Source organism: Sminthopsis crassicaudata, chromosome 3 (genome assembly GCF_048593235.1).
Source record: "Sminthopsis crassicaudata isolate SCR6 chromosome 3, ASM4859323v1, whole genome shotgun sequence".
Classification (NCBI taxonomy): Eukaryota; Metazoa; Chordata; class Mammalia; order Dasyuromorphia; family Dasyuridae; genus Sminthopsis; species Sminthopsis crassicaudata.
The window spans coordinates 553,739,177-553,759,791 of record NC_133619.1 but is presented as its reverse complement, the minus strand read 5'-3'; the positions used below and the strand labels follow the sequence as shown (position 1 = coordinate 553,759,791).

Sequence of the window (20,615 nt, the reverse complement as noted above, 5' to 3'; positions counted from 1 at the left end):
ATATAAAAGATCCTAAGCAAGGTTCTTAAAGATTTCAAAAAAGAGTGAATATATGGTTTCTGCTCTCATGAGCTTATATTCCAGCAAAAGAGATAAGACAAAAACATAAAATTAGAAAAAATGCTTAGAAAATGGATGAGACAATCAATAATGTTTTTTAATATGAGGAAATGCATTATCAAACATTAAGGAAATATTTTTAAATTCCTAACTCACCCAAATCTTTCACTGAAGAGGGATTGAAGTTAATATAGTGAGAGGGAGAATTAAATAGTACCTAAGGATCAGAAAGATCTGCATTGGAACCCTACTTCTGACATTTACTTGCTATGTCATCTCTCTGATTCAGTTTCTTCATCAATAAAATATAAGATTTGGATCTCATAGCCCCAGAGGTCTCTTCCAATTCTAAATCTATCATTCTGTGACCTGGCGATCCCCTTGTTTGACATTTGCTAGGTGTGTCACCATAAGTACATCATTTAGCCTCTCATGGCCCTTAGCAGTTTTCTTGAACTATAAGTTGGAGATGAGTTGGCAGCAGTTGAATGAATTTCTCTTCCAGAAGTTCCCTACTTTGATAAAACCATAAACCTGGGCCAGGTATCATTATTATTCCCATGACCGCTACGTAGCACAGTGAATAGAGAGTCCTGGAGTTGGAATAACTCAAATGCTGTCTAGACTCTTGCTAGTTGTATGCTTTTGACAAAGTCACTTAGCCTCTCATAATTCCAGTTTCCTCGTATGTAAAATGCAAGTAATAATAGCACCCTTCTCATAGGAGATACAAGTGAGAAAATGTTTGGAAAATACTTTGTAAACCTTTTAAAGCCCCCTATAAATGGTGATTGTGACACTAGCCAAGTGTGAAAATGGAAAATACTTGGTGATATTAGAGCCGTCTTCTTCCTGCTTTCTTTCCTTACTTGAAATGACAATGATGAAAATAAAAAGGAATATCATTACTGACTAGACCACCAAACCTTAGGAAATTAGGGTACCACAGAGGACTATAGAGAGAATGATGGCTATAGTTAGTACTTAAGTACTGACATCCCAGTGGATCTGCAGTTCAGCCTTGGTAGAGACTTGGGGAAACTTACAGAGGGGGAGATCATGGGAATCAGTGATGAGAGCTGACCTCTTTTCCACAAAGAATATTTCTTTACCCAATATCTCTATTAGTATCTTTGCCATCTAAGTGACTAGATACATGCAATAAACTTACAGCAAACCCCACAAGTGGTTTGTAGTCTATTTGGGAGCAAGAAAAATAACACTATAAAGCAGTATATGACTAAGTGCAGGAATGATTTTTAAAGACATAATTCAATAGGAATTCAGGGAAGGAACATTGTGGCCAAGCCTCCTTAGGACTGTGTTCCTGGAAGCAATGTGAGTTGATTTGTAATGGGCAACTGCCTTTGTTTTCTCTTAGCCTAGTGACTTGGAAGAACAAACTCAGCAGTTACAATGCTGTGCAAATTCATTAGAATAAAGCAAAATCAACTAAATTGATAAATATGATATAAACATTAAGGCTTTGTACATTTAAAAAACATTTAATATGTAGCATGTCCTTTTGTTGAAATCATTTGTTTTATATGACTTGGTATATTCTTTAGTCTTCATCACTTTTATCATATCTATGATAAACAGTAGATATTTCCACACTTGGCCTAGATTGTAGCCCATAAGTTTTCCAAGGGATTTAAAAAATGTGAGTTCATAGGTGTTTAAAGTATAATTATCTCCAGTTTTTAAAAATAAATTTCTTAACTTTTCCTGATGTGTGGTATGATAGACCATTATGTAGCAGTATTCCATTTCCATTTGGGAATTTTTGTGATTCCATAGCAATTCTGCTTCTTGGTATATGATTGTGTTCATCTGTGTTCAATATTCCCTGAATAGGGGAAAAGACTTCCAGAGTTTCACAGGAAAACCCTTAAAACAGTTTTGGTGGATAAAGATAAAGAGACCCACATCTGACAAGCTCAGCCAGACTTCTGACAATTATTTTGGTGTATTCTTGAATGAGAAAATGACTTTCATCAATAAAAAATTAGTTTTTTCTAGTCTTCATCCCTCCAATCATTGTATATACTCTTGTTCATAAGAAGCATTTTTTTCTTCATAGAAGTGATTTGAATCTTTTTTTCACCTGTCTCTTCACACATTTTTGAACTTCAAGAACCCTATATCACACTGAATAATCATTAATAACCTATACAGCTGGCAGGTCCTTTTGAAGCTTTTTGTTTGCTTTCTGAGGATTAATTGGGCTCTTTAGCATCAAAACTTTTCAATTCTTAGAATTGGTGTTTATTATTTTGGGGGGGGGAGTTTTTGATTTTTAACTGCTTTGTGTGTGTCAGTGTGATTAAACCTTTCTCTGTTAACTTGGATGATCCTTGAAATGTTTAATTTCCCTATATCAGCAGCTACTTCAATAACTCTAACAGTCATTGAAGTATACTCTTTAAGAACTATTCCTTTTTTACATTTCCTTGGAGTAATATTCATTCTTAAAAAACAGACTTAAAATCATGACAAAAAAGGAACCATGTGATTCATGAATATGGCACAGTATCTACACTCAACTGAGAGAGTTCTAGCAAAAAAAAAAAAAAAAAAGGGGAAAATCAACTGAGTCTGGCTTCATCTGGTCAAGGTCAAATTTCTAAGTCAGGCAAATTTCAATAAAATCAAACCTTCATGTGACCTTTATTGTCATAAAATGAAGCCTTATCAAAGTCAGTTATTCTAAGTAATTCTCAAACCATTATAGCACTAGAATCTTGGAAATCATTTATCTGACTAGGTAAATGGCTTGGAGGAGAGGGAGAAGGAGAAGGAGAAGGAGAGGGAGGAGGGAGGAAGGAAGGGGGAGAGGGAGAAGGAGAAAGCACATTTATTCAGTGCTTGCTTGCTGTGTGCCAGGCACTCGCACTCCACTTTTATAAAACCCAAAGAGAAGGACATAATTACAGTGGTATATGGTAAATAAATGGGATTATGTAAATAATTGTTGGTTGCTCTATTGTAAATTTTAAATAGAAGACTTTCTTTTTTTTTTTTTTTTCTAAGAATTAGCAGTAAGCCTCTATAATACATGACCAATTTGCATATAGGGGTAAAGAGACCTTTTAAATCATAGAATACCAGAATTTGATAAAAGCATCTTAGATCTCATGTAAGATATGCTACTAACTTTCTGTGTGATTTTCAATATGTCACTTCTATAGGCTTCAGTTTCTTTGTCTGTAGATTAATATACTTGTATTGAATATCCTCTAAGGTTTCTTCTTCCCTGTGTTCTAACATTTTCTATGTTTGATAACATTCACGCTCAATTGTCTTTTTTACTAGATATTCTCTATAAAGCAGCATGAAAAATCTGTTCCCAAATATCCATGGACTGGAATAAAATCCATTGTATTTTGGGTTTACTAATTCCATCTGCTTCCTTGCTTTCTTTTTTAGTGGGTAAATCCAATGGCTTTATTCTTTTTTATCTTTTTTAATTTTTAATTCATGAAATAAAATAAGCATTTCCAAAACATAGTACAATAAAAAGAATGTTCCATATGAAACTGTAAATTTGCTATTTCTTTTAAATATACAACAATATTTTCATACAGATTTCTTTTTTTTCCCCTTCCTTTCCCCCTACCCTAGAGATGGCTACCATTAGACAAAAATGGCTATATATACATTGTGTGTGTGTGCTAAAATGGGAGAGAACCAGTTTTTGATGTGTAGGGATATATGGTCTCCACTGGTATTCTACTTAGGGTCTCTGAGAGTGTATTGGGTAATAGGAGCAATATTGTGATTGTTATCTTAGAACAAGGCAAGATTTGAGCAAGTTTGTGCCAATTCTTCTTTGACATTACTCCTCTTAGGGCTGATTTTCTTATTAAACCTCTCTCTGAGTTCATAAGTTTATCTAATAATAATAACAATAACACTACCACTACTATTAGCTGGCATTACATAGAACTTTAAGATATGTAAAGCACTTTATAAACATTATCTCACTTGATCCCCTCAAAAATCTGGGAAGGTAGATGACATTATTATCCTATTTTGGCAGTGAGGAAACTGAGACAGACAAATGTTAAATTCACTTTTTTTTTTCTTTTAGATGGATTTCTCCCCTGATCTCAAATACCACATTCAGAGACTTAGAAATATTTCACAATAAGTGACCATATAGTTTAATGACAGCTTAAAAGATCACAGCAATATGAATATGTATTCTGACTTCTGCTTACAGGCCAGAGATAAGATATTCCTTTTGTTTTCTTTCCCTATTCTTTTACCCATCATTGAGCTCTAGTTCTTTACCTGAAGCTACATAAAATTTAGGGAAGAAAGATAGTCAAAGGGGAAGGGAGAAAAATAAGCATTTATTACTTACTATATGCTAGGTATTGTGTTAACCAATTTTACAATTACAATTTTATTTGATCCTTACTATAGCCCTAGGAAATAGGCACTATTATTAGTTATTATTCCATTTTACAGATGAGGTAACTGAGGCAAACAGAGGATTAAGGAACTTGCCCATGGTCACACAGCCCATAGGTCTTCCTTACTTCATATTCAGTACTCTATTGTGCCAACCTGTTGGGAAGTTCTAGAGGAAAACTCAAAGTCGAAAAAGCATGGGAGAAATGGAAGCAGCCTCAACTATACTGGTGAACACACTGCTCAGTCCTGGTATATAGAAAGAAGACAGCAACATTTTCAAAAGTCACTGACAAAATTTCACATGTGTGCCAGTGGCTGTTATTTCATCTGTCATCATCATCTCTCACTTATAGTGAATAATTAGCCTCTGAAATTCCCCCTCTCCTTCTTTGCATAGGAAAAAGAGGCTTGAGCTGTTTGCCATCTCCCCCACCCACATGATAGGCAGTCACTGTTTTCTGCCACAGATGTGGAGTGGAAGTGCATTATAACAAGAATGAAGGAAGGGAAGAAAGGAGGAAGGAAGGAAAGATGGAAGGAAAAGAGGGAGGGAGGGAAGAAAAGATAGAGAAAGGAAGAAAAATGAGAGAGGGGGAAGAAAGGGAGGAAAAGAAGGAAGGAAAGAAAGAAGGGGTAAGGAGGGAAGGACAGAAGGACAGAAGGAAGGAGGGAGGGAGGGAGGAAAGGAGGGAAGAAGGGATGCAGAAAGGGAGGGAGGGAGGACAAAAGGGAAGAAGAGAAGGGAGGGAGGAAAGAAGAAAAGGAAGAGAGGAAGAAAGAGAAAGGAAGAAGGAAAGACAGAAAGAAAAAAAGGAAGGGAGGGAAGGCAGGAAGAAAACTAAGTGTTTTTACTGTTTTGGAGGAAAATGATTCAGAAGTTCAGGTCAGACCCAGCTGGCTTTTCTCTAAGCACAACAAATTCCTTCTTCCAATAAATGCCAAAATTGAACAAGTTCCTACAGGTTCTATTTGTTGTTGTGCAGGTGTCGTTGTGGCCTTGCCTCCCCTTTCTCTCAAGCATGTCATGCTACCTCACCAGGATTTTCTTTAACTGAGACCAGAGTTTTCAAAGTGACCAATGGACTATGGTGACTCTGAAATGGCCAAAAAGGAGGAACGTGGCTTTCTATGTCCTAAAAAGACTTAATAATAAGAGCTGGGTCTGGATGAAGGAGCTTAAAGCTGATGTAGTCCAAATAAATATCTAATTATTTTATGGATTCTAGGATTAAAGATTACAAACTGGAAGGCCCCATAGAGGTCATTGTCCAACGACATCGTATTGTAGATGACGTAGGCCTCAGAGACTTGCCCAGGATCACAGGGATGGTGATGTTCACAGCCAGAATTCCACCCTAACCCTACCCCATTCCACCCCCAGTTCTGTATCCGGTTCTTTTCCCAAGATAGCTTTTATTTTACCTCCATGGAAAAGATGGAATACATATAAAGTTACTCAAAACAATTCATGAGCAAAATTTGAGAAGCTTCATGCTGCAATAGATAGAGGGCTAGCTTTGGGAATCAAGAACAACCAAGTTCAAAACCCTGCTTTTCACTAGTTACATGATCCTGTACTTGCCTCAGTGTCCATATCTGTAAACTGGGGGAAATATGACAACTTATTGAGTTCTTTTGACATATAAATGACATACATGTAAAGCTTTGAAAACATTTAAATATGTTATTATTGTCAGCTTTTTTTTTTCTTCTTTTTTTTGATGAGACCTGTGTTTTCATCTTCATCTACAACTTATATTTTCATTAGATCTCGCTTCCCTTCTCTTGTCCTTGAAGTATTCTCTGGACATATTATCAAAAGGTTTCCCTATTAGGTGTCCTGTATTCTATATAGAATATTATTTTCAATTAGTTTTTCCTGACTTTCATTTTCTGACTAGTAATTTAGTTGGAACTTATTGAAGGTAAGACATTTAACCTCTTAATTATTATTATTAGGTATTTATTACGCACAGATAGTGTACCAGAGGCTACTCAGAACCTGAAGTCAGGCATGAGTCCTGTCTAATAAGCTTACAATTTAATTAGACAGGCTGAACCCTGAAGGCATAAGGAGTTGGGCAGTTGGTGCTCAGGCAGACTAATTGGCATCTGGTTTGCAGCATTCACAGCCACAACCTCTAGACCAAAGCTCTCTTGGGAATGGGCAATGGTCTGGGACAACCTTCCAGAAATTGATTTTGGCAAAGAGGCTAAAGTCAGATGCTTTGTGAAGTACAGGGAAGAAGAAACTTGAGAAATGTGCAAATGTCTCTTTTATAAAAACTGTGGGCCATTAAAAGAACACTGGTCTTTAAGTCCAAAGACTTGAATTCAAATGTGGCCATTGTCATTTCCTAAACTTTGCCTAATCTTGGGCAAAGAGTTAAGTTCTTGGGGTTTCTTTTTAAACTAATCATCTCAAAAATAATCTATGTGCCCTTTTCTTTCTAAAACATTATACTCATTTATATACAATGTACCTAAGAGCTTAAAGTCTTACCTAAGGTCCATGCCTAAAATGACACTGCTAAGCAAACGAACACATATTGTGATTCTTTGAATGTTATGCTTTGGAGCAGAGGCAGAAAAAGAGTAATCCAATAACCATGGGTTACATTTAGATTGCATTTTGCAGTTTACTATGTCTTTTTCTCACAACAAACCTTTGAGATAAGTAATGAAAATTATTTCTATCCACTTTTTTCATCCAAAGAATGATTTCATTGGTCTATGAAACCCCCCAAAAAGATATTTCTTCTAACAATATTATTCAACTTAATGTCTTAGAGAAACCACCAATTTTGACTTTGAAAAGAGCACCAATTGTGACTTTGAGAAAAGCACCAATAACTTTGAGAAGTTGTGATTTGTTCAGAATCCTATAGCCACACAGGTAGGCCTTGAACCCTGGACTTTCCTATTTAAAGGTCAAGTTTCTCTCCACCATGCTATGGTTGCTTTTATCTCCATTTGGCAGATTAAGAAATTGAGACAAGGGTTTTAGTGACTTTGGCTATTGCCCCATTGTGAGTAAACCACATAGCCCAGGCTAGAACATGGTAATTCAGATTTCATTTTCCATTAAGTCTCTTGGTTGACAGGAGGAAGAACATGATATGAAACAACCAAGAAAAGATTATGTTGAGTTGTGAAAGAGGAATTGATTCCAGTTCATTCATTCAGCAGATATTGTAGTGCCTTGGGCAAGAAAGCATCTGTTCAGTTCATCAGCCTGTTCATTATTAGCATCTTGAGCCTCATTACAAAACTCTCATTGAGCGGGCTGTGTGCTGTGGGGGATTCAGAGATATATTAGGCAGAATCTTTACCCTCTCTCCAGGAGAGCCCTCTTCTGAAGAGGAAATCAGATATGTGGCCAGATGATGACAGGAAAAACACAGCATAAAGAATCGCAGACTGTTAGAGGTGCAAAAGTCCCCAAAGGTCATTATGTTCATCTTCTTGCAATTGAAATTTTCAATCTTAACTACACATCCCTGTCAAATGCCTTTGTAGCACTTGCTGGAAGACCGCCAGCAACAGGGATCTCTCTATGGGATGAGGCAGCTCATTCCATTGTTTAGATTGACCCAATTATTAGGAAACTTCTTAATTTTGTACCATCTCATGGTGACTCCCTAGCACTCTCACTCATATGTTCTATTTTTTGTATTTCAAGGTTAAATTGACCAATTGCAATCATTCATCTTAATGATAACCCTTCAGTTATTTAAAAGGTGACCATCTGGGGAGTGTGAATTTTCTTTACCAATTAAATGATTTGGAAATGTACTCTTTTCCCTCTACATAAAGGAAATTGAAAAAAGGAAACATAGAAGGGGGCTGAGTCTCCAGTGGAAGCCTAGGAAAGAAGGGTTCTTAAGGTAGCAGAGGAAGGAAAGAAAGAAGGAAGGAAGGAAGGAGGAGAAGAAAGGAAAGAGAAAGGGAGGGAGAAAAGAAGGGAGGGAGGAAAGAAGAGAGGAAAGGAAAGGAGAGAGGAGAGAAAAGGATAGGAGAGGAAGGGAAAGGTACCAGTATAATTCTCCCTTTAGAGTCAAGTAGACTGAAGCAATAATATACTTCAGAGTCACACAGCTGATGTCTGAACTTAGATCTTCCTGACTGAACCACTTAGCCATGGAGCTTATGAGGCATGCCAACTTCAGCCTGCCCAGAACTTTCAGATAGTTGAGTGGAAATAGCCCCATAATGGCCTCCTGGGTCAAACATTAGCTTGGCTGGCCATGGGGCAGTTCTATCCCAAGAAAGGAAAGGACTTCAACTGTTCTCTGGCTTGCATGCTACATTTGAAAGGCTATAGTGAGTATGGTCAAAGTGAAGGCTTATCTCAGCAGCCAGTGAAATTCTGGTTCCAACTGGATCAGAAAAATGGGCAGGGATCTCCTGGGCAGCTGGAAGTAGGAGTCCAAGTCCCATGCTATTCACTGGGTCACCTAGTTAGGGTAAATAGTAGTGAGTACAGAGGGTTAGGAAGATGAGGAAAACCAAGATAGTTGGCAAAGTAAATCGGTTATCAATATTCTAGTGAAAATACTTTACAAGAACCTTCCGCTTTGAATTAATTTCCCATCCTTCCCAAACTATGTGATAAATGCTATAAAAATGGCCCAGACAGTATGTGCTTAAGGAATCTAAAAGAAGGCAAAATTGACGCCAGATGGTGGGATCAGGGAAAGTTTCTCTAGAAAATGAGAGATTTGAGGCTGATCAAAAAGTATAGATTTGGCAGGTAGACTGAGCTGTAGAGAAGATATTCCAAGTGAAGGAAATTACAGCAGTGAAAGCCTTTGGACAGAGACAATTTAAGGCAAGTTCTGATGGGTCCAAATCCTGTTTATGTTTCTAACTCTATGACTATGGGCAAGTCAGTCTCTCGGTCTCATTTTCCTCATCTGTAAAATTCGGGGGTTAAATTTATTGACTGATAAATCCCTGGCAGCTAAAAGATGTAATGAATAGAGCATTGAGTCTGTAATGGAGAAGACGAGTTCAAATTCAGCCCTAGTCATATAACCTCTGTCTGCCTTAGTTTCATCAAGTATAAATGGGATAACAATAGCACCTATCTCTCAGGATAATTGTGGAGATCAAATGAGATGATATTTGCAAAATATTTGCATAGGGCATTAACATAGAGCTTGGCACACGGTTAGGCTCTTCCTTCCCAGTTATGTGTCAGGGACCAGATTCAAAACGATATGTATCCTAAATCTAAGCTTTTCTACATGTTACCTTTTAGTGGACATGAAAAGACTCTTTCCCAAAACTTTGTAACCTAATTGGAGATGAGAACAATAAAGATAAATGAATACAAATAGTTAAAATAGGAGGAACAATATGATAAGGTACAGAATGAGGTTCATACAAAGTACCATGAGTAATCTGGGGAAAGAAAGATCAGTTTTTAACATGGAGTGAGAAGGAGATCAAAGCAGGCTTCAAGGAGGAAGAAGCACCTCGAGTTGGGCTTTGAAGGAAGGGAAGAATTATGTATGTTTATTGAATTGAATTTGTTTTGTTATTTTAGGATAGTTTGGTTTTGGGAAAAATAATTAGAGTTCTCAGATGACAATACATCCAATTACTTCCCTGATAACTGCTTCATTTGAAGTCATTTCTTGAACTCCTATTGTGTGTCAGACTTTGCATAATTAACTTAGCTAATTGATGTCCAAATGCAATTGCACAACTTAAGAAGTAGAGTATAAAAACTTTATATTTTGCAATAATAGCTCAAGTTTGAGGTTTTGAAAGAGTTTGTTTAGAGATTGTATATTAGAAATGATCGTAAAGTAATTGTGGCATGGAAGGAAGATTAAAGTTTAAAAAAAAACAAAACAAGATTTGCTTCCAGTTTTCTCACTTGCTACCTTTTTTAACATAGGCAAGTCACTTCACCTCTTATAATTTTCTTTTCCTCATTTGCAGAATGAGGGAATTGAACTGGATTACCCTCTTAAGGGTCCTTTAGCTCAAAGATCTTTTGATCTTGTGATCTCTGTATTGGATGACAGATTATGCAATTGAACCTCAACAGTACTTTCTAACTTCAAGGTTGGGTGAATTTATAATAAAATATCATTTTCAATGGTGTTAAGATTTAGAATGGAGCTACTTGCAGAGCTAATTTAGGCTAGTTTTGTCTTAAGCTTGACTTAAGGATAATTAGTATGCCAGCCTTTACTCCTAACTGAATTGATCTGGGTTAGTTCTTAATGAACTCACTCCTTGTCAAGAATCTAACTTGACTTGGTAAAGGCAGAGAATTGTGCCTCTTAAGAGTCCAACAGAAGTGATGGATACCTTCAAGGCAGTCCTTAAGAGTCCTACTAAGATTTGAGTGGTTACTCATAAGTAGGGCTGGGGGACCAGGGTTTGGTCAACATTCAGATTTTTTTAGAGCATTGTGACTCTTCTGTAGCATCCTTTTAGTAAGAATAATTCATTAAATAGGAAGCTATCTGATACCTACACCTTTCTGCTATCCTAAGACCCCACATTCTAGGTGTACATCCCATATCCTCAGTTGTAGCAAGCCCCGCCCCCCCTCCCGCTTTGCTCCTTTCTCGGGTATAATGTCCCCAGCTACAACAATGTCCTGTAGTGTTAGCCTAAAGAACTTCCTGACTTCTTTCTTTCACAGAGCAGTATCTCCTAGTCTGTTCCCCAATGAAATCATCCATTACAAGGTCTGAGGACTTTTCCCAGAGACATATTCTTCCTGCCTTCCAAGGGCTCCAATTGAATTTGTCTTAAGAGTTGGATTTGAGCACACCTTTCATGCTGTTGGTTCTGGAATAGATCTTGTGAATGTCCCAGATACTAGAAGGGCTAATCACAGCTGTGAATGGTCCAAAGATACTGTAGAAAGAGCGAATTCTGGAATTCATAGAATCTTAGGGAAACATTTCAATATGGTTTGGAAAGATTGCTCATAAGGTTGGACACAGTTCTAGCTGAATATTCTAAAGTAGATTCTGCTTACCTCATCATCAACCCTATTCCCCCTACAAAAAAAAAATAAAAAAAAAACTTGCCAAACAAAAATTGAGATTTGCTTTTATAGCCTCTTGTATTAAAAAAAAAAAACAGCTTTTGGCCTTATTTCTCAGGTTCCTTCCACTCTAAGATTTTAATGATGCCCTCATTCATTATGGATCACTTCAAGATTGCTTTCCTGGTGATGAATCAGAATGTTGCAAAATCTGCTTTTTGGCATCAGTGAGTGATCGAAGCAGGAGGAAGGTAGGCTGCAGTGGGAAGGACTGGTTTCCCCAATGACAACAACAACATAGAATATGGTGCAGGGAAAAACTGCTTTCCTTCATAACAAGAGCTTAATAAAATGCTACCCTTTATATATTTAAAAAACTTGACTAGAGTATCAGTACTAGATCAGACTAGAGCATTCAAGTTGTTCTTTAATCCTTTTATTCACCAGCCCTAACTCTCCAAAATGGCTGGGAATTACATATCATCCCTTAGTTCAGTCCTTTACCTCCCTTTTGTCACAAACTTAATTGGCCTTTATATGGTAAAACACCAAGTTTAGATCCTTGCAACCCTAAATATGGAAAGGAATTTTTAAAAATGGGTTATTTCCTTACAATAAGAGATTTCATTTGATCTGGAGGATAGAGGCCATTTGACAAGTTCTTTATTTGACAGATGAGGAAACTGAGGCATAGAAAGATTAATTGATTTGTCCATGATAAGCTCAGATGCTGTTTGAAAGATACACAGATCCTTTTTGAAGATTTCTGGCACATGATGCTAATAGTAAAATCACAAAATCTTCAGGTTGAAAGAAACCTTAGAAGGATTCCAGTTAATCTCCATTAGAAGCATGAATCTTGGTCTGCAATAAATACTTATTCAGGCTCTTCCTAAATAACTCTAGTAATAATGAATTTACTATGTACTAAGATAACTCATTCCATTTGGGGACCTATCTAAATGCTAGGAACCCAAATAATTGCTCCTTATATCATTGAATGCTTTTATACATTTTCAAAGTACTTTTTACAGTGTAGTGCTAATAATAATTTTTCCCTTTGGACAATGGTCCAAGAGATCCATTATCACTAAAAAACTTAAAAGCTAACATCTAAGTTTTAAATGCATTATCTCATTTTTGAGAGGTATTTATTTGTCAAATCACAATGGAGAGGTGAATGGTGGGCATAAGTAGGCTGTAATACATTATAATCAAAGAATGATGAAAGAAGATTGATGGAAAAGATGACATTAAAGAAATGTCTGATTAAAAAAGAAAATGGGGTAGCCATGTGGCAAGAATGATGACTTAACCAATGAGACTTAATAAAATATTCTATGTTATATATAATATATTTTATATATTATGTAATATAAATAATATATAAAATAAATACTACGTGCCAAGCACTGCTAAACTTGAGGGACAGAGAAAAGATACAATTAAAGATAATCCTTTCACTCAAGAAGCTTTTATTCTTGTGTGAGTGAGAATATGTAAACCAAAATTGTGACACAAGTATCTCAGATTTGATGGAAGATAACCTTACAGAAGATAACATTCACAGCTGGAGGACCCAGAAAACTTCCTCCTTGGAGGAACTGGTAGTTTATTTGTGTCAGCAAAGCAAGGGGTCCCAAGAGTGGAGGGTGGTAAAGGAAAGCCATACATGGATAAGGAACATCCAGTGCTGTTTATGGGGGTGGAAATGGACTGTCCCATATGAAAAAGAGAGAGTAGGTAAATATGGAAAGATCTCAGAAAAGGTAAAGAAGGTGGGAAAGGTATTTGGGTTGTGATGAGTTCTAAATGCCAAACAAAGGACTTTCTATTCTGGAAGTATTAGGAGGAGAAGTGAGAGGCAAAAATCAACCTAGTCAGACCCAATGCTTTGGAAAAGTCACTTGGTATCTTCATTAATGATGTAGAGGAAAGAGACATGGTAGAGAGACCAATTAGAAGTCTATTACAATAGTCCAAGAGAGTGATGATTAGAGTCTGAACTAAGATGATGATTATGTGAATAGGGAAAAGGGAATATACAAGAGAAGTTAAGGAGAAAGAAATCAGAAGATTTGACTAGGATTGGTTTTGTGAGATCATCAAGAGAAAGAAGACAAAGATGATACTGAAGTAGCAAATCTTCGTCACTAGAAAAATAATGGTAATAAAGGAGTTTAGAAGAGGGGTGGGAAATTCTGAGGAGGGAATGATCCTTATTATGTCAAGAGAAATCTCCAGCATGTTGGTGGAACTCCTGGTTCTGTGCCCTGGGAGGGCACAGAAGATGAGCAAGCATGATGGGTAGTAATCTACATTGTTTCAAAGAACATACACTGTTAAATCCCTTTATTTTAAACTGGAATGGTATTGATTTTAGGATGATAAAGGTGAATCAGTTCCCTTTGTCCTGCCTTTCCTTCTCCTCTGTTGCAAAAATAAAAGAAGTATTCTAGTCTAGGTTGGTACAAAACCTCAGGGAGTTGAACCAAAGAAATTGAAAGGAAATAGGAACTTTAACTCTGCTCTAGATTTCCTGAGCTTCATTAAAGCCAACAGCATTCAGAAGAGGTAGTCGTCTGCTGATGACCCAGGGCCAAGATAATTAGCTGATGCATTGGATGAAGTAATCAAGTTCCAAAAAGATTTTAAAAGACTAGAAAAAATAACGGATCCAAATGAATTAGATAAATTTCAATGGAGATTTTTTAAAATCAGTTTTACAAATCAAGAATGTGTGTGTATATGGAAGAAAGAAGAGATTTATTGTGAAAACAAGATTTTTATTTTATTTTAAATTTACAAAAAATGTAAAACTTATTCCCTAAAAAAGGGATTTGATATTGCTAATCAAGTCAGATGCTTATATAATAGGACAACCCAAAATAAAACAACATAGATCTACAGTGCTTTATGACATACAAAGTGCTGTCCTCAGGGCAAATCTATGAGACAGTAAGATAAGTTTCCTTCTTTAAAAAATAAGGTTGAGAGGAACTTAGGTTTCCTATCTCAAAGATGAATTCATCCTATTTAAAAGAAGGAGGAAAGTCCATGTTAACTGATATCTGGAGTCTGCAGGTGAATATTGGATATGAGAAAATAGTATTTTTTTAAGTGGGGCTTTTATTTAACCCCAAAGCACTATATTTTGTATTTATCAAAAAGTCTGTTTAAAAAGCAACTTAGTGGTTGCCTGGCTAGGACACTGGACAAGACTTTAGTCAGATGCTGCCTCAAATACTTAGTAGCTTTGGGATGCTGGGTAAATTATTTAATTTTTGTGCCTCAGTTTCCTTATCTGTCAAGTGAACAGTTTGATCCTATGATCTTTGACTTTATCAGTACAGATTATGTAAAAGGACATTTCCACCATTCTTTCCCTGGCCACACCAGAGATGGAACATAATATACAAGTATGAAGCTTATATTGTAAGACAGACATTAATGAGCTGGGAACTCTTGTTTGTTATTAGAAGCAAACAAGCACTCAGCAAGTGAATAAGAAAAAGTTGTTTTTAGTGCCAGTAACTCTTCTGATCTGCTTTTTATTAATTAGCCATTATCTGTTGAGATCTGTGTTCTGGGCCATATGGAGATAGAAAAATACATGTACAAACATGTACGTGTATACACACACACACACACCAACACACAATAGGTACCATCCTATCTGCTTCTGGATGAACTCTAACTTCCTTTCATATATATATATGTATATATATATACATATATATGTATATGATTTTTGTAGACATATGAAACTATCAAGAAGAGGGTAACTATTGCTAGCCCTGGAAAGTGGTCATACAGTTAGTAAGTAAGTGAGAATAGTTTTTAGTTTAAGTCCTTGGAACTCCTGGCCCAGTGCTTTATCCCTTGCTCTTCCTAGATGTCTTTATGCCATTCAGCTATCTCCAAGAATGCAAGGTCTAGGGACGTTTGTCCTGGAGATGGAAAGTCTCATGAAGGTGTCTTCAAAGATTTAAGGAGCTGTCATGTAAAAGAGAAAACCAGATGTACTCTCATTTGTTTTAGAAAACAAAACTGGAACTAACAGATAGAAGTTAGGAGGCAGATAAAGCTCAACATAAATAAAATTTTTCAATAATTCAAAGTATCCTACAGTGGTATGAATGAGGCTCCTACTCTTGTAAGAGCTCTCTGGAGATATTCAAGCAGGGATTGTTTCTATACAGGGTAGGAGGTTAGAGGAGATGAACTGTGATGTCCCATCCAACTCTATGATTTCATGATTAAGAAGGAAAAATGATTTTTTTTTAATTTTCAGGGCTAGTTTCCCTATAATGCTTTTATTTGTAGGTGTTTTGTTTTGGGGTGAGGGAAGATTTTAGGTAGAGAACTAAATTAGAAGAAAAGGAAATATTCCTCATTGTCTCTGATCTTGAATCTTTTACCAATAGATTTACATAGACTCTGTATTGACAGCTTCAGATTAGTTATGATGGAATAAAATGAAATTCTTCTGAAGTAAGGTAAGCTAACCAAATGACTTCTTAAGGTCACTTTCAGTTCTGACACAACATATAGTTCTTTCAGTTCTTACATTCTTTGTTTTGTCTGTTTTAGTTCTAATATTCTGTTTTAGACCCTTCTAAGTTAAGACATTCTATATTTTTCAACTTTTTCAATTTGAACATTCTATGGCTTAAAGATCCTTTTAATTCTCATGTTCTACTTTTCATCATTCTACATCCCAACAGCCCTTCCAGTTCTGCCATTCTTGTTTGGGATTCTAGCTTTCTAAATTCTAATAGCCTCTTTCCAAGACATTTTCCAGTTCTCACTTTCTGTATTCTATGGTCCTTTCTAGACCTAACATTCTTTGAATCTAACACCTGGGACGCTCTTCCTCTTGTTTCCATTTTGCTATGAGACACAGATGAATATTTCTATCTTTCTACTGCCAAATGGTATTGTTCTTTCTGTTGGATGAATCCCTATTTTTAAAAATCCTTACTGCTAAGCCAGAAGAAGGGCTTTTGTTACCTATTCTCAGTTGAGAACGCCACAGATGCCCCAAGAGTTTCCCTAATTCTAATGTAAAGCAAAGTTCCAGTGGGAATAAAAAAGAGAGTATTTCCCCCCAACAAACCTATTACAGTTCGGAAGAAGTCAGCCCTTGTTTATTTTTAAATGAACTGGATAATAGTTTGATTATAGGAATTTCTGACTCTCGGGCTCAAACAACAAACACTACCCCAGATCATATCCCAGAAATATCTCAGAGACAGAGTCAAGGAGAAGAAGAATAATTTTACCCTCAAGCAAAGACATGGAAAAAGCCTGTTGCATGGCGACAGGGCGCCGACCACCAAGATGGGTGAAATCATGCTGGAGCTTCATATTTTTAGCTTTTTGCTGTGCAAACAGCAAATCGTTGGCATAGGGATTTGAGTCAGCTTTCTCATCCTCTCCCTCATGGTACAGATTGGGATCTAAATATAAGAGAGAGCCTCCTACATTTTCAGAGCAGAGCATGCATAGGATTTCTTCATGCACTTCTTATTAAAATGGAAAGATAGAATGGCTGCTTATTTCTGCAAAGGCAGCTTCCCTCCCTCTCCCACTACCTTTACCCTCCTCTTCAATAAATCTGTCCTTAATTGTGCACCCAGGGGAAGAAGGTTTTATTGTTTCTTTTCTGGATTTATTTCATATTTAAAAGGGACAGACCCTATATTCTTTTCATATTGTGAATAATTAGAATGTGGCACGCTTCCTTAAATCTCAAGGAGTCAGTGTGATATTATGAGAACTACCCTGGATTTGGGCTGGGGGCAAAAGACCCGAACTCAAGTCAATAACCTGGACTCCCATATTACTTAATATCTATATGATTCTGGACAAGTTGTTCAATCTCTCGGCTTTCATTTCATCAATGGAAAATGAAGCAGTTGAACAAGCTCTAAATTTTAAACTTCTATAAAGTATAGAATTAAATTAGCCTTCCTACTTTCTACCAATAGGTCCTCATTTTGGTTTTAGGGACCAAGTAGAATAAGAGTTTAACGAAATATTAAAAATTGTTTTGCATGTAATTGGGTGAAATAAATTATTCAAAAAATTTTAAAGAGTAGAATAGGCAGGGCAGGGAGAGACAGTATAGTGTAGAAACTAGAAAGCCAAACAAGGAGTCAGAAAGATCTAGGCCTAGATCCTACCCTTGCCATATCTTCTTGTCTCAATGCTCCTAGACAACTTGCTGAGACTATATTTTATGGAAAAGAATGCAGGAAGTATTGGTAGAAGAAGCTCCTCTTTTATTTTCAGATGGTGCAGTAGAATAGAGAGATACAACCAGAGCCAAGAAGACCTGAGTTCAAATCTAGATCTAGACCCTTACTAGTTGTGTTACCTCAGTTTCCTCAATTATAAAATGGAGATAATAACATCACATATCTGGAAGGGTGGCTATAAGTATCAAAGGAGAGGATATTTATAAAACACTTGGCACATAGTAAGGTCTGTGTAAATACTTATTCCTTCCCTGTACACTGATGAAATCATAGGCTAGTTTAAAAAAAAAAAAACATAAAAGAAGATAAGGAGAAAGAGACCATAAGTAAAAGTAAACCATTTGTCTTAGGCTCCCAAATATTCAATAATACATAATAAACCCAAATATCCAGTAAATATTTTTTTAAAGTGTAGTGAAACAGCATTTATATTAATCATGAATTCTAACAAAGATTCTAAAGAAAGACTTCAGATACTCCTCCGGAATTTAATGGGGCCATAAGTCAGTTTAATTGTAATAAATCAATAGACATGAATATTGAGTCTCAGTAGCAAAAAATAATAACCATACTTCAGTGCTTTAATAATTTATAAGATTTGCGTGATGTGGGCACTCCCTTCATCATATTAACTGAAACGGCCTCAGAAATTAGTGGACAGTGGCTTAAAGAAGCCACCCCTTGACAGCCACTCTTGGGAAGGAGTCTTTCTGATCTCAGCAAGTTTCAGGCTCATCCCTAGTTGACAGGCACACAGGGCATTGCAGGCCCCATCTGTGAAGCCATTCCAGCTTGCTAGGACCTGCCAGAATGTGGGCTCCATTGGCAGAACCTTCAGGAACCCACGTTCACATCTATGATGTGATGAGACACTGGAGAAAAATGGATTGGAGGAAGGAGCCCAAAAATTCTATAGGAAAAGTTAGGCTAAGAGGAACGGGAGGTTCTCAAGAATGAAATCCTCAAGGTACAAACAGAAATAACTTCATTGAGTACAATACAATGGAGCTGCCTAAAAAGATTATTGAGAATGTATTGGAAACTTAACAGCCAGCATTTTTTTTAAAGATTCACAGGGGAAAAAATATGTATAGATATAAAGATAGGAAGCAAACACCAGTCATGAATGATGAATCTGAAATCATGGAAAGGTCTTCTGATGCTCAGAATATAATGCTAAAACTTGGAATTAGCTGAGTTTACAAGAAAAGCTGAGAACAGAAAAAAAGACATTTGGAGTTCTAATTCCTTTTAAAATCATAGCCATATTGATATATAATATTTTTGATTAACATTTTTCACTCCCTGGCTCTTTGCTATCTCATTTTCACTGTATTTTCTTCCATATAATCCACAATCTAGTACCACTAGCCTACTCTTTCTTGCCCATGACTCTTTCTATCCCAATTCTGTGAATTTTTACTGGCTATATCCTATGCTTACAATGCTCTTCCTCCTCTCCTCCACCTCCTAACTTTTCAGACTTCGTTCAAGCCTCAGTTCAAATGCTACATTCTTTAAAAGATCTCTCCTAGTCTCCACTCTCTCTTCCTCATTTCCCCAAAGACTAAAGACTTCTGTCTGAGATAACCCCTTATTTACAAGTATGTGTACATAGTTTGAAAGTCCCTCTCCCCTGTTGGAATGTGAGCTCTCTGGGAACAGGGACTATGTTTTTGTCTTTCTTTGTATTCTCAGCACTTAGCACGGAGGCACAAGCTCTTCATAAGTGTTTTATGATTGATAGGGAAAAAGGGAAGATCCAAAAATAAAGAATACTATGCTTATGGTGGATGGGCTGGGGATGAGAGGTGACAAGGAAAAGGTAAAAGAGCCAATCTCTTATTTTGTGTCTATTTTCTCTATCAAAGAGAGCTATCAATTTGACAGGAATGGATAGAACAAAAATGGCTGATAGGGAACTAAAAAGCCAAAATAAATAAGGAGATAATAAGATGGTACCTAGTTCCCCTCAATGACTTCAAGGCCCTAGGCCCAGACAAATAACATCCCAAAATAACGAAAAAGCTGGCAGATGTGATTACTGAGCTACTGTGAATGATCCCTGAAAAACTGTGGAGAAAAGGAAAATGCTACAGAATCAGAGAAAGGAAAATGTTATCACAGTTTTCAAAAAAGGGAAGATAACTATAGCTTGTACTCTGTAGGCCAGTGAGTTTAACTCCTTGGCAAATTCCTGGCAACATTCCAGATCACGTTAAGGAGATAATAATAAATAGGTTTTAAGGGTAGCTGTGATTATTAACAATCAGAAAGGTTTCATCAAAAACAAGTCATTCCTGACTAACCTTGATTCCTTTGTTGATAGGATTATTAAACTGATAGAAAAGGGGAACAATCAATAGTTTACTTAGTTTTCAACAAAGCATTTGACAAAGCCTCTCATTCTGTTCTTATGAGCAAGATACAGGGATTGAGATATATAATATGGAAGTATTTAATGAATTTAGAATTAATCAAATAGTTGTAATCAAATAATATTTAATAGTGATTTAATGAGAGTTTAGAGGAAGACCTTAATGGAGTTATCCAGAGATCTATGCTGCTTGACATTTTTTATTTATCAAGGAATTGGAGAAAGACAAAGATGACACATTACTGGGAGGATTAGTTAACGAGTTGCATGTCATAGAAAGGATCCAAAAAGTCCTTTCATAAACTATAACATTGTGTCAGTACCACTGAGAGACAACTTGAAAGGAATAACTGTATATTCTTAAATTGCACTAAAATTCAACTTCACAAATATACGATGGGAGAGTGATGGCTGGAGAACAGCTCAATTAAAACAACTGAGGATTTAGGTGCATTGCTAACACAATGTGAGTCTA

The 20,615-nt window shown here is 36.5% G+C and overlaps 1 protein-coding gene across 34 annotated transcripts in view; it reads left to right on the top strand.

Annotated features, from left to right (window-relative positions):
• DLG2 (discs large MAGUK scaffold protein 2) overlaps positions 1–20,615 on the top strand; it is a 2,604,243-nt gene that overhangs the window by 2,354,978 nt on the left and 228,650 nt on the right. Inside the window, exon 2 of one of the 34 annotated variants that reach the window (XM_074304617.1) lies at positions 11,619–11,751. The exons of the other annotated variants lie outside the window; for them this stretch is intronic. The gene's annotated coding sequence lies outside the window, so the exon portion shown is untranslated. The remainder of the gene's footprint in view (positions 1–11,618; positions 11,752–20,615) is intronic. 34 annotated transcript variants of the gene reach the window in all.